Raw genomic sequence first — 10,623 nt, 5'->3', positions numbered from 1 at the left:
TCGATAACACCAGGCTTTTCTCAGAAGGACTGTCATAGATGCACTCACCAGAGCCCCCACACTTTTATGGGCAACACAAAACTCATACAGTAAATGCAAAAACACAATAATAATCAAAAGAAGGCAACAATATGACCTGAATGGTATCTTCACTGAAGGGCAGTAAGGCAAAGAAGGCCCTAATACCCTTTCCCTACAAATTCCTTTTACTTAATTCTTTTTTATCCTCTGTGACCTCAGAATTTGATTGCTATATCAAATTGGCAGAATACCATATAAAGCAATTTATGGCTTTGAGGTGGGGTAGATTGCTTAGCACTGTTTAGGTCTGAAAGGACCTCACAGAGCACCTAGTCCAATCCCCTCATTTTACCCAAGAGGAAAGAACGGCTCAGAGAGGTCGCTGGACTTACAGAGGTCACACAGATAATTAGTGATGAAGCAGTGACTGAGGTCATTGGACTCCCAATACATTAACCATTAAGTGCTTTAATTGGGGATAGAAGATAAGGAAAAAAGGTGAAGAAATAAAAGAGAGAATGTATTTAGATTTACTCTTTGTGACCTTAGGATCCTGATGGAAAAATACTATCTTATGTAGCCTAAGAAAAAACAAGTTTTGGTTTCAAGGCTCCAGTAAAGAGAAGGTTGTACAAATTCTTCAAATATTTGGTTCTGGCCTCTTTTTCTCCTCCTTCTGCTTTCCTGTTAGGCTAGTATGTCTAATAGTTCATTAGAGAGTCTCTATATTAAGAAAGCATAATGGTTTATCTTCTATTTTCTTTGGTTCATTTCCTTTTCCCAGTGGGAAGTGATAACTTAAACATGGACTAGGTATGTACAAATTGAACATTTTTCTTGGGTACGACTAATGCAACAAGATATAAGTAATCACATGTCCTAAATATAAAGAGAATAAATAGTACACATATAATTTTTCAACTCCTCTGCAATAGTTTTTGTGATGTAATGCTTAGGAATACACGGAAAATGAGACAAAAACTTTTCAATTGTTATTTTATATTTCTAATTTGTGCTGTATCATTAGACAAATGGAATAGCATCTAAATATTTTACAATTAACCAATTAGCCTCATTTATGTTAAAGAATTCCAAAGTCCCTGTGAAGGGGTAACTTGATCTGTAGAGTGATGAAATTCATGGCTTAAGCAAAGTTTAGGAATGAAATAATATCTACAGTTAGTGTGATCAAACGCTTATTTTGGCCAAGATTTTTAGTAAATATTAACAGTATAGAGAAAAATCTTGTGTTGATAATGACATTTTCATGACCCTGTTTGAGCTGGAGTGCATAAGCCTTCTTTACTTTAAAAAAGCAGTCACAATTTTTGTCAGCGCGTTATACTTTGCTGACTATGTGGAATTTTTTCCTACCTTTAATTGATTTAGGGTGCAACCTACATCTGGGTATATATCCCTAAAGTGTCTGGTTCTGAAATAAAAATGAAAGTGGAAAGGTATTGAAGTGGGATGAAGGGGCCACTTGAATTGCCTCAGGGAATCTCCTAACCAATTTTCATTTGCCTCATTGGTGCCCTTGGATAAAAGAGAATGGAGGTCGGTTGCAGAAAAGAAAATCAAGGAATCTTCAAAAAGTCACGTGCAAAAAGCAACACAAAAATAGGAGGGAAGGAGTTTTTTTACAATAACAATGCCACCTTTGTGTGCTGCGACTTCCTGATTATATTTCTTAATCACGATAGGTAACCCTCCCCCAAAATCACCATTTTGTGGACCCAGGAGCAAAGTTATACGGGCTCTACGTACCCAAAACATTAAAAAAATTCAACTCCTTCGGAGTAACCAGGTAAGATAATGAACACACAGTCATACACTGTTTGGGATCAGGTGTTCTTCTGCATTTGCTTTTATTTGGATGAAAGAATGTTTCGTGCACAATGATGACCTAAAACTGGTAAACAAGCCTGGAGAGAGCGCGGTGGCTGGTTGCAGCTCACGTCTCCACGACTCGTGCAGAAGGAAATTACGTTCTCCCCCTCCCCTCCGCACCCCCACCCCTACCCCAAGCCCCCGGGAAGCCCTGCGCTGGCACCAGGGCAAGCGCCTGTCGGCTCCTGGGAGCGAAGCGAGGCCGCGCGGTCTGGGACGCAAATGGGAGGGAGCCGCCGCTGTCGCCCTGCAGGGCCAGGGCCACTGGGTAGGCGCAGCGCGGGCCAAGAGCGGGAGGCTCAGGGCAGGGGATCCGTACTCGGGGCCATTCCTTCCGCGGCGCGCCCTGCGCTTCAGCAGTGCACAGGGTGGGGACCCCTCGAGGACAGTGGTGCGCCGAGGGGTCTCTCGGCCCCTCCCTCCCCACAGGCCCCGCTGTGTGGTGAAGAAGCCAGAAGAGGCGACTTGGGTGTTGAGACCCGGGGCCAAACCGTGGAGAGTGTCTGGAGCCCACACTCCAGATTCCTGGACGCCGCAGTCAGTCCAGCAGGTTCTACCTGGAGCCGCCTCGGGGCTCAACCGGGAGGCAGCGGGGTGCAGGCGAGAGGGTTAATGCGCCCGGTTCGGTTGGTTTGAGGAGTCTCTGCTTTCAGCGACCCACAGGGCAGAGAGCCCAGGGCTCCGGCTTGATGTCCCCAACAGCTGGGGACTGGAGAGCTGGAGGGGTCGCAGACTCAGGCTAGAGTTTAAAGTGCGCCGCGCGGCGAGTCGCTGGACTCTTCTGGGTCTCACGTGGCTCCTGTGTCACATGGAGTGACAGGCCGGCGGAAGGCGCTTTAGTCGTCGCCCAGCGTTCTCCAAGGTGTAAGGAGGCAGGATTTTCCCATACTGGCGGCGCAGGGGGCCTCACGGCTGCGGACGCCTGCCCTGGATCTCTCAGCTCGGCAGATCCTTTGGGTGGAGAGGCGCTCTCCAGGGTCGCGGCGAAGCGAGAGCGGCTTCTCGGCACGTCCCTCCGTATTTCTTCTAGATCAGCTCCGGCCCCACCGTCCAGGAGAGGGCCCGCCTGAGGACCCCTGTCTGTGCCGCGCGTGGTCAGCCCCGGTCCTCTCACTCCATGGCTGGCCCCTAGCCCTTCAGAGCGGACACCTCTCCTTAGGGATGCAGGGCGAGGAAGGGCGGGTGGAGCTGCGAACCCACGGGGACCTGGAGGACCTCTTGGCCCCCTGGAGAGGGGTACTATGAGAGGGATTCATGGGACACAGATTTGGGGGACTGGGTAATTTTACCCCCTTTGGCAACCATAAAAACCCTGAGCAAACGTGTCCATTCGCTATTTCGCAGAAATATACAATGCAGGCCCACACAGGCATCTCTACGAGGCCCCCTAGTTAACGGCGCAGCGTTCTTCGGAAGCTCTTGGTCTTGCTACCAGGGCGTCACCGGCTTTTCCGCACTGGGGACATTTCGTTTGGGCTCTGCGCAGCCGTTGCACCTAAGGCCCTGGGAGCTCCGCGTTCCTCCCCAGGCGCCCGGGACAAAGTGCCCGAGGGCTCCGCAGACGTCCAGCCCTGCCCGGGGCTCACGGCCGCCGGGGCTCTCCAACGGACCGTCGAGGGCCACGTTTTGCTGGGGTGTGAGCGACGATTCTTTTCCCGCCCTATGAGGCCCGCCACTAGCTAGGTGCCCCATGAGACGCCGTGGAGAGCACGGCTACCTGGCAGCTCGCCCGGGCAGCCCCAACTTAATTTCCTGCCCCTCGGGGCACCTTTCCGCTCGAATAGCTCTCCTCGGCCCCTCCAGCCCTGCCCAAGGGGCCTGGAAATGTTCGCAGCTTCAAGAAAAGGCTCTATTTAAGCACAGGGTGGGGTGGGGCGGGCGGGGCCAAGATTGCCCTGGGGATTGAATTTATCTCCGCTCCCAGCGATCCCCGGCGGATAAAGCGCAAGTTTGTGCACACGGTCGACTGAGCCATTGGAAACCCAGCTCACGAACCGCGGCCAGGGAAACGGGAGTTTGCCCAGTTGTCCTTGCGGAGGGGTGTGCGGAAACGCCAGCGATGGGAACTTTCTGCAGATCATGTATGGAGGGAGCTCACAAAAAGGAGGAAGAGGAGCGCGGTGGGGAGGAGGCCGCGTGGGCGTGGAAGGTCCCAGGGTCCTGGGGGTGCCCGCCTGCTTAGGCGCAGGGAATGGCGCGGAGCTGGCTGAGGAAGGAGCCGATCACGTCCCGCAGGCTAATTGGCTTAAGAAATTTTGCAAGCGCTGGAAAAGGTCGTTGAAGGAGTTCGCTGCACGCGCACGCACGCACACACACACACACACACACACACACAAAATCTTAAAAAAAAAAAAAAAAAGAGCGCCGAGCATGCGCACAGAGAGGATGCCATATTGGAATGAGCTGTAGTGGGAGTCGGAGGACCGGAGCCGGCGCGTGAGGGAGGCGGCGGGCGGGGAGCGAGCGGGCAAGGGCGGGCGAGCGAGCGAGCGAGCGAGGCCGGTGCCCTCCCGGGCGGCGCCCGGGGCCTGGGTCCACGCCGAGGGCAGGACGAACTTCACCAGGTAGGACGCCGCGCCGGCTGCTGTCCCCGGCGCCCAGGCTGGCCGGAGAGCAGCCCTTCGGCCCGCAGGTTGAGTGCGCCGGTCAGGGGCTTTTTCCAGCCTAGGAAAAAAAAGGAAAAAAAAAGAAAAAAAAGAAAGGAAGCCTGAGGGAGCTGGGGTTGGAGGTGGCGGGTGGGGGAAGGCTGGGGAGGGTGCAGGGGAGCGAAAGAGAAGGGCAGGAGAAGAAAGCGACTGCACTTGAGCGAAGCTTCAAACTCCTCTGTGCGCTCCAGGTTGTCATTTTTGCTTCCCGGGTCCCCTTCGCCTGCGTCTCCGGGCTCGGAAAAGCCGAGCCGTGCGGGAGTCCGTCCGGAATTGCAAAGTGTCCTCCTTCCCCGGGCGCAGCCTGTCCCCTCCCGCCGCCCACCTTCCTCGTTTCTGCACTCATTTTAGCGACGCAGCCGCCGCTGCTACCTACCCCGCGCTCCCGCGTCTCCTCCGCGCTGGGGTCTCCCCTTTCTTTTGGTTTGGGTGGGAGAAAAAGATGGTGAGGACGGGGAATCGGAGACCGGCTTGGGGGTAAAAATCGTGCAGACATTCGGAATCGCCCCCTTGGAAACATTTGCCTGAGCAACTGAAATAAAATTGGCAGTAGTAGTTTTGGAGCGTGCTCCAGCGAGGATGGTCTTTTTGTTCATTATTTTCTCTTTAAAGTAATATCCTGTCACTTAGGGGCTTTCCGGTTGTCTCCTCTTATTCGACCCCCTTTCAAAATTGCTAACTTGAGCTGGTTCTGGAGTTTATTTTTTAATATGCGTGCGTGGGTATGTGTGTGTGTGTGTATGTTTTGCAGAAATCCGCCAAAATGCAACTGTAGGAACTGCTAGATGTATTTATTGATTTTGACCAGGGGCGGTGGGAAGGGGCTGGAGGGAGCTGGGGGATCCTGGAGGGTGGGAAGTGGCTGATTCTCGGTGGCCGGACACTCATCCAGAGCCTGATCCGTACTCGTGTTTTCTTGGAAGCGCCACAACTGCGGGGAAGGAGTCTTTAGAAACCGTGCCAGTTTCAATATGGCGGGCTAAGGTGGCTTTTAAAAACTGAAAATAAAGGTTTTGAGGTGGGAAAAAACCCAGCTGAAGTTTCCACCCCTTAGTTTCGACTCTCTTTGGCTACCCCAGGAAGCGCTTTAGCGAATTAAGTGGGGAAAAAAAGAAGGAATGGGCTGTCCCGTTTTTTTTTTCCGTGGTTAGAGTCTGTGTGTCAAGTCCATTGCTAGGGGGGAAAGGGATGGAGAAGTGCCGCTGGCCCGGACCAGGGCACCGAAACGCAACTGTCGTGTGTGCCTGTGGATTAGTGTGCAGGCCTGCGTGTGCGCAGTTTTTTTGGGTGTGTGTGTCAAAGAGAACCACCCCGAATGTGTGTGTGCGTCTTGGAACCAGACCCTGCCATGATTTGACGTGACAAACTGCGGACACGTGGTGCAAAGTACATGAGGGCAGAGGGAGTGATTTATTTTGGCTTTCTAGGAGACGAGCTAGCTCTCGCCTTGTGTGTGCTGGATCCTGCGCGGGTAGATCCCCGAGTAGGTGGGGCGAGGAGGTGCTTATTAAAAGGACTAACTGTCCCGGGTATTGGGTGCAATCCGGCTGCAGACGCCAGCCGGATTTCGTGTGTGCAGGGGGCGCGCTGCACTTAATAGTGGGCTCCTGCTTTCCTCCACGCCGCTCTGGGGTGGGAGGTGGGGGACCGGGACCGAAGCTTGGAGAAGACCAAAGTGGTGGTGGTGGTGGGGTGGGGCAGAAAGGCGGGAGGGCGCGGCTCTGGGAGACAAGCACGTAGGGTCGAGGCGAGGGGTTGCCTTCCTTACTTTTGGGTTTCGCGCTCTAGGGAAGGTGGGGGATGGGGACAGCGTTTGGGGAAGAAATTGTCCCTTGCTCGGCTTAGGAACCCTCTCGGCGAATCGGAGAGGGGCGTCTTCTTGTCTTGGCGGGCATGGAGGCCGGGCAGTCGCCGGGGGATGTGAGTGGGCGGCGAAGTGCGGGGGAAAGGTCGGCGTTCCAGGGCGGGGAGGATCTGGGAGTGGAGTTCGGAGACAAAATCGGGGTCAGGCACAGGAGCCAGAGGGAAAGCCAGCAAACGCGAGCTCGGGTGAGAGCCACCGGAATGCGGGAACGCAGCTTAGCCGGGAACAGGGTTCCCGACAGGGGTCGCCCGTGGCCAGGACGCGGCCGCTGAACAGAGGTCGCGCGGCGGTTCCTGCCCGAGGGACCTCGTGGGCGGGGGCCACACGGCGGCGGCGCACGGTCCCCGGGGCTGGCAGGGGCAGGTGGGAGGACCTCCTCTGGGCCCGCGAACCTGATCTGGCAGCGGCCAGGTGCCTGGAAGCATTTTTAAATGATAGGGTTACAAAGACATGTTGGCCAGGTTTGTAGTTAGCGCAGCAACGTGGTTTGCAGGAGCGCAGAACGAGGCTAGACAGGGTCACTCAGACGCCGTGCTGTCAGTGGGTGGGGGCCGGGAGCAAGCGGCACTGGCTTGGAGACCCCGCGGCAGGTGACCCCTCCCACCTGGGCAGCGAGGCTGAACGATGGCGACGCGCCGGCCAGGACGCGTCCGTGGCTCCTCCAGCCTGCGCTTGGGCGCGCCCTCCCGGGGCCGGCTTTCCCATGGGCCCCGCGAGGTGGGGAGCAGCCTAAAACGGCTCTGTGCTGCGAAGCTGCAGTTTCAGCCGCGAACTCCTCCCCTTGTCCTCCTGACGTCGCCGCTGACAAGCGCACAATTTGCTCCAAGGCCCCGAAACCCGCGATTTTGCACGAGGCCGTGCCGTGGAAGCGGATGTACAGTTGATTACAAAGAACATTCCACAGGGTTCTCGAAGGGCCCAAGTTTTTCCTTCTGGTGGGGAGGAGGGAGGAGCCGAGACTGGGCAGGAGCCTGGCCGACCACCGCTCTGGCACCTAGGGTCTCGGGGCGCACCAGTAGCTGGGGCTGGGGACCTGGATGCGCTAAAAGCCGAGGGAGTTCCCGGGGACGCGGATGGGGACCATGCGGGGCAATAGCCACGGACACCGGTGCTCGTGGTTGATGGCGTTTGTGGTGTCCGAGAATCCCGGGACGACGCTGGAAAGCCTGGGAGACCGTTCCCAAACTTCTGGAGACCAGCTCGCAGTTTCGCTTTCGGAATTTCCAGGATCTTTGGGCCTTTAAAGTTGGGTGGGATTCCAAGAAGGCAAGGCGAGGCTCGTGGCCCTGACGATTGGCCGCCCGACTTCTCGCTCACCCCAGCCTTCTCTACCTTGTCTCCCTGAACCTTGCCGAACCGAGCCGGGTTTGGGGTTCCGGGGCCCCGCGCACCAACCCCAGCCGCGTCCTGAGGGCTTCCGCAGCACAGCCGCGGCTGATCCGAGGCCATTGGTGGGAAACCAATTTAGACGAGGCCGACCCGTCTTGGATCTGGCTCGGTTGCCGCTGCCCACCACTCTCCATCCCCTCTCCACTCTTGCACCGTAGAGAAGGGAACTGGGAGACCTACTAGCGTGTCTACACCAAGGGAAAGGACCCATGTTCCAGCAGGTCGGAGAAAAGGAGAAAACAGGCTTAAACGTGGCCTCGTTTCCTGGGGAGGCTGTTGGGGGTGGGGAGGGAGTTGAGCGGGTAAGTGGGGTGGGGGAGGGGAGAGGCCTTGTTGCTCAGCAGGAATTGTTCCCTAGGCCCGCCCTGGAGATAGGAGGTCTCCTGCTTTTTCCCTACTAAGCATTAAATTTGCACACACTCTGCTTTCTCCCTTCCATAAATAAATACTTCTCAGATCTTATCTTTGCTCTTGCTGGGACCAAGCTGCCTGCCTGCAAGAGAGTGGGAGACACCCACGCACTTCCCCCATTCCCTCCCCTCACCCCCCCGCCAACCCTCCAGGTCCCCACCAAACAGTTTACTGCTTGCAGGACCCATCCTTGGGCCAGTGCAGAACACTGCCCCGAGCCGGGGGTCTCGCAGCCCCCATCCTGGAATAGAGAGTGGTCAACCACTCTGTTCTGATGTGCTGTAGAAGTGCCGGTGGAGGCCTGCTGAGGTGGGAACTGTTTCCCATTTCCCATTGGGATACATCCATCCTGAACCTCAAACAGCAGGTCCTGCTGGAGATGCGTTTCAGTAATGATGGAAGTCATACATCGCAGAGTTTTTCCTCTTCCTGCGTTCTTGCAGACATTATAGACTATTTTTTTTGTTAACATTGGTTGTTATAAATAACTGGCTTCACGATTCTTGACTTAAAAGTCAAGACTTTAAAAAAGCCAGAAAAGGTTCCTGACTCTTCCCTGTTTCGTTTTCATCATAAAGCTTTCCTGGGAGTACTAAACATTTATCCATTTTTCCATTGCTGCCCACTCTAGCTAAGGTGGTTTTTTTTTTTTTTTTTTTTATCACTGCCCCCAAAGGACTCCCACATTTGAGAAGAAATAGTGAGCGATGGAAGCATTGCTTTGAGCAGTAAGAAAATGAGGTTCCATGTAATTGATACTTTTGGGATCTAAGAAGTCCATGAAGGAAATTTACTCTCCCCAGGCCCTACACTTATGCCTAAAAATTTTTGTCAGATTATCAGACTTTTCTTTCTTTTTCTTCTCTTTTTTTTTTTTTTTAATAATTTGAACAAAAATAGTTCACTGTGGGATTTGAATGACCTACAGTTCTAGTATACTAGGGTTGGACATTTCTCTCTTTATATTTTATTACTCTGTACTTTTGAGGTTCATGGGTGCAGTGGTCAGAAGGAAATTTTACTCTGCCCTAAAGTAAGAACTCATAAAGGTTTTTGTACCAAAATGGCATTGGGACCTGTAATTCAGGATGCATTTTGTGGTTTTTCTAACCATTCTTATATTATGTTGCCTCAGCAGCAACTTATTGCCCCCATCATACAAATTAAAAAAAAAAAATGTTGGGAAATTATGCGTCACAACAAACCAGGAAGTCAATGTGTGTATTCAGTTTGGTGATCCAGGATGTGTTAACACTAGCTGGTAAGGAAGATTCCTGACAGAGAGAGGGGGGGTGGTGGTGGGGGGAATCGGGCCTAGTGTCTAGGTGGAGATGGTTCTGTTCAGCTGTGGGATCTGGGACAAGTGAGTCATCTTTCTCAGCCTCAACCTCCTTATCTACAAAATAAAGGTGCTAGCCTGGAATGTCACTCAAAGATCACTGTGCTTCTATCTGGGAAAAATACATCTGTGATTCAGTACATCTATGCAGATAGGCCCAAGAGATTCATCTTTCATACTTATGTTCCCCTAAAGGATGATGAAAACATGACTGGCCTTAGGTGACATCCATGCGCAACCGTGCTTGGGAAGGCAGCAGCTGAGCTGTGGGTCCCTGCTGCAGAGTAAAGTGCTATTGTTAAGTGAGGTAAGCTCCACATGGGGTCGTGTTTTCATCTGTGCTCTGGAAAAGGCGAAGGGTAGAGAAGATGGAGGCTTATACATATGTGGCTTTCCCACATAACCCCATAAAGGTATGGACTGGGTTAGAGCAGTGTGCCTTTGAATACAAGCCATGAGGAAACACCTGATGTCATCTTGTTCTAATAATTTCCAGGCTCAAAGAGACTCTTCCAGATAGCACAGTGTACCCCACCATTCCAGATGGGAGGGTGCTTGGACCTCATGGGTGCATGTTTATGATATGGATGATGATTGCAGCCTTCTGGTAGCCAGCAAGTGAGTGTGAGCATCCACTCTGAAGTTCAGGGTTTTCCGTTCCTAGGGTTCAGGTTTGGCCGCTGGGCAGTACTTCCTCTCTTTGTTAGACTAAAAATTTCTGGGACAATTCCTAAGAAAAATACTCTTGTTGGCTAAAACAAGTGTTGGCTATGTTTAAGTCAAGTGTAAATAAGATGTTTACAAGACTGTATTGTAAGGAAGGGAAGATAGTCTGCTTAGAACTTTTAGTATAAGAAAGAATGTGTCACATGATTCATGTAATGTTTCCAAGTAAAATCCTTCAGGATTGGTTTTGCATGATCAGTTCATCACTGTGCTGATGAAAAGATGCCACCTTAACACTTCCCATCTGGTTGGCCTGTAGTAAATTTTAAAAAGCAAAAGCGGTAATATGTCAATATGCACTGATGGTTAGGGTCCCTCAGGTTATTGATGAGATGACA

At 52.7% G+C, this 10,623-nt stretch overlaps 1 protein-coding gene across 2 annotated transcripts in view; it reads left to right on the top strand.

Annotated features, from left to right (window-relative positions):
* The first annotated feature begins 3,846 nt into the window (after positions 1-3,846).
* The window catches only part of SFMBT2 (Scm like with four mbt domains 2), a 252,747-nt gene continuing 245,970 nt past the window's right edge, over positions 3,847-10,623 (top strand). The window contains exon 1 of one of the 2 annotated variants that reach the window (XM_004049039.5): positions 3,847-3,992. The gene's annotated coding sequence lies outside the window, so the exon portion shown is untranslated. The other variant, XM_055353186.2, reaches the window with a different exon arrangement.

The sequence above is a fragment of the Gorilla gorilla genome, chromosome 8 (assembly GCF_029281585.2).
Source record: "Gorilla gorilla gorilla isolate KB3781 chromosome 8, NHGRI_mGorGor1-v2.1_pri, whole genome shotgun sequence".
NCBI lineage: Eukaryota > Metazoa > Chordata > Mammalia > Primates > Hominidae > Gorilla > Gorilla gorilla.
Note: the sequence above shows the minus strand (reverse complement) of the source record. Positions and strands in the feature narration are given on the sequence as shown.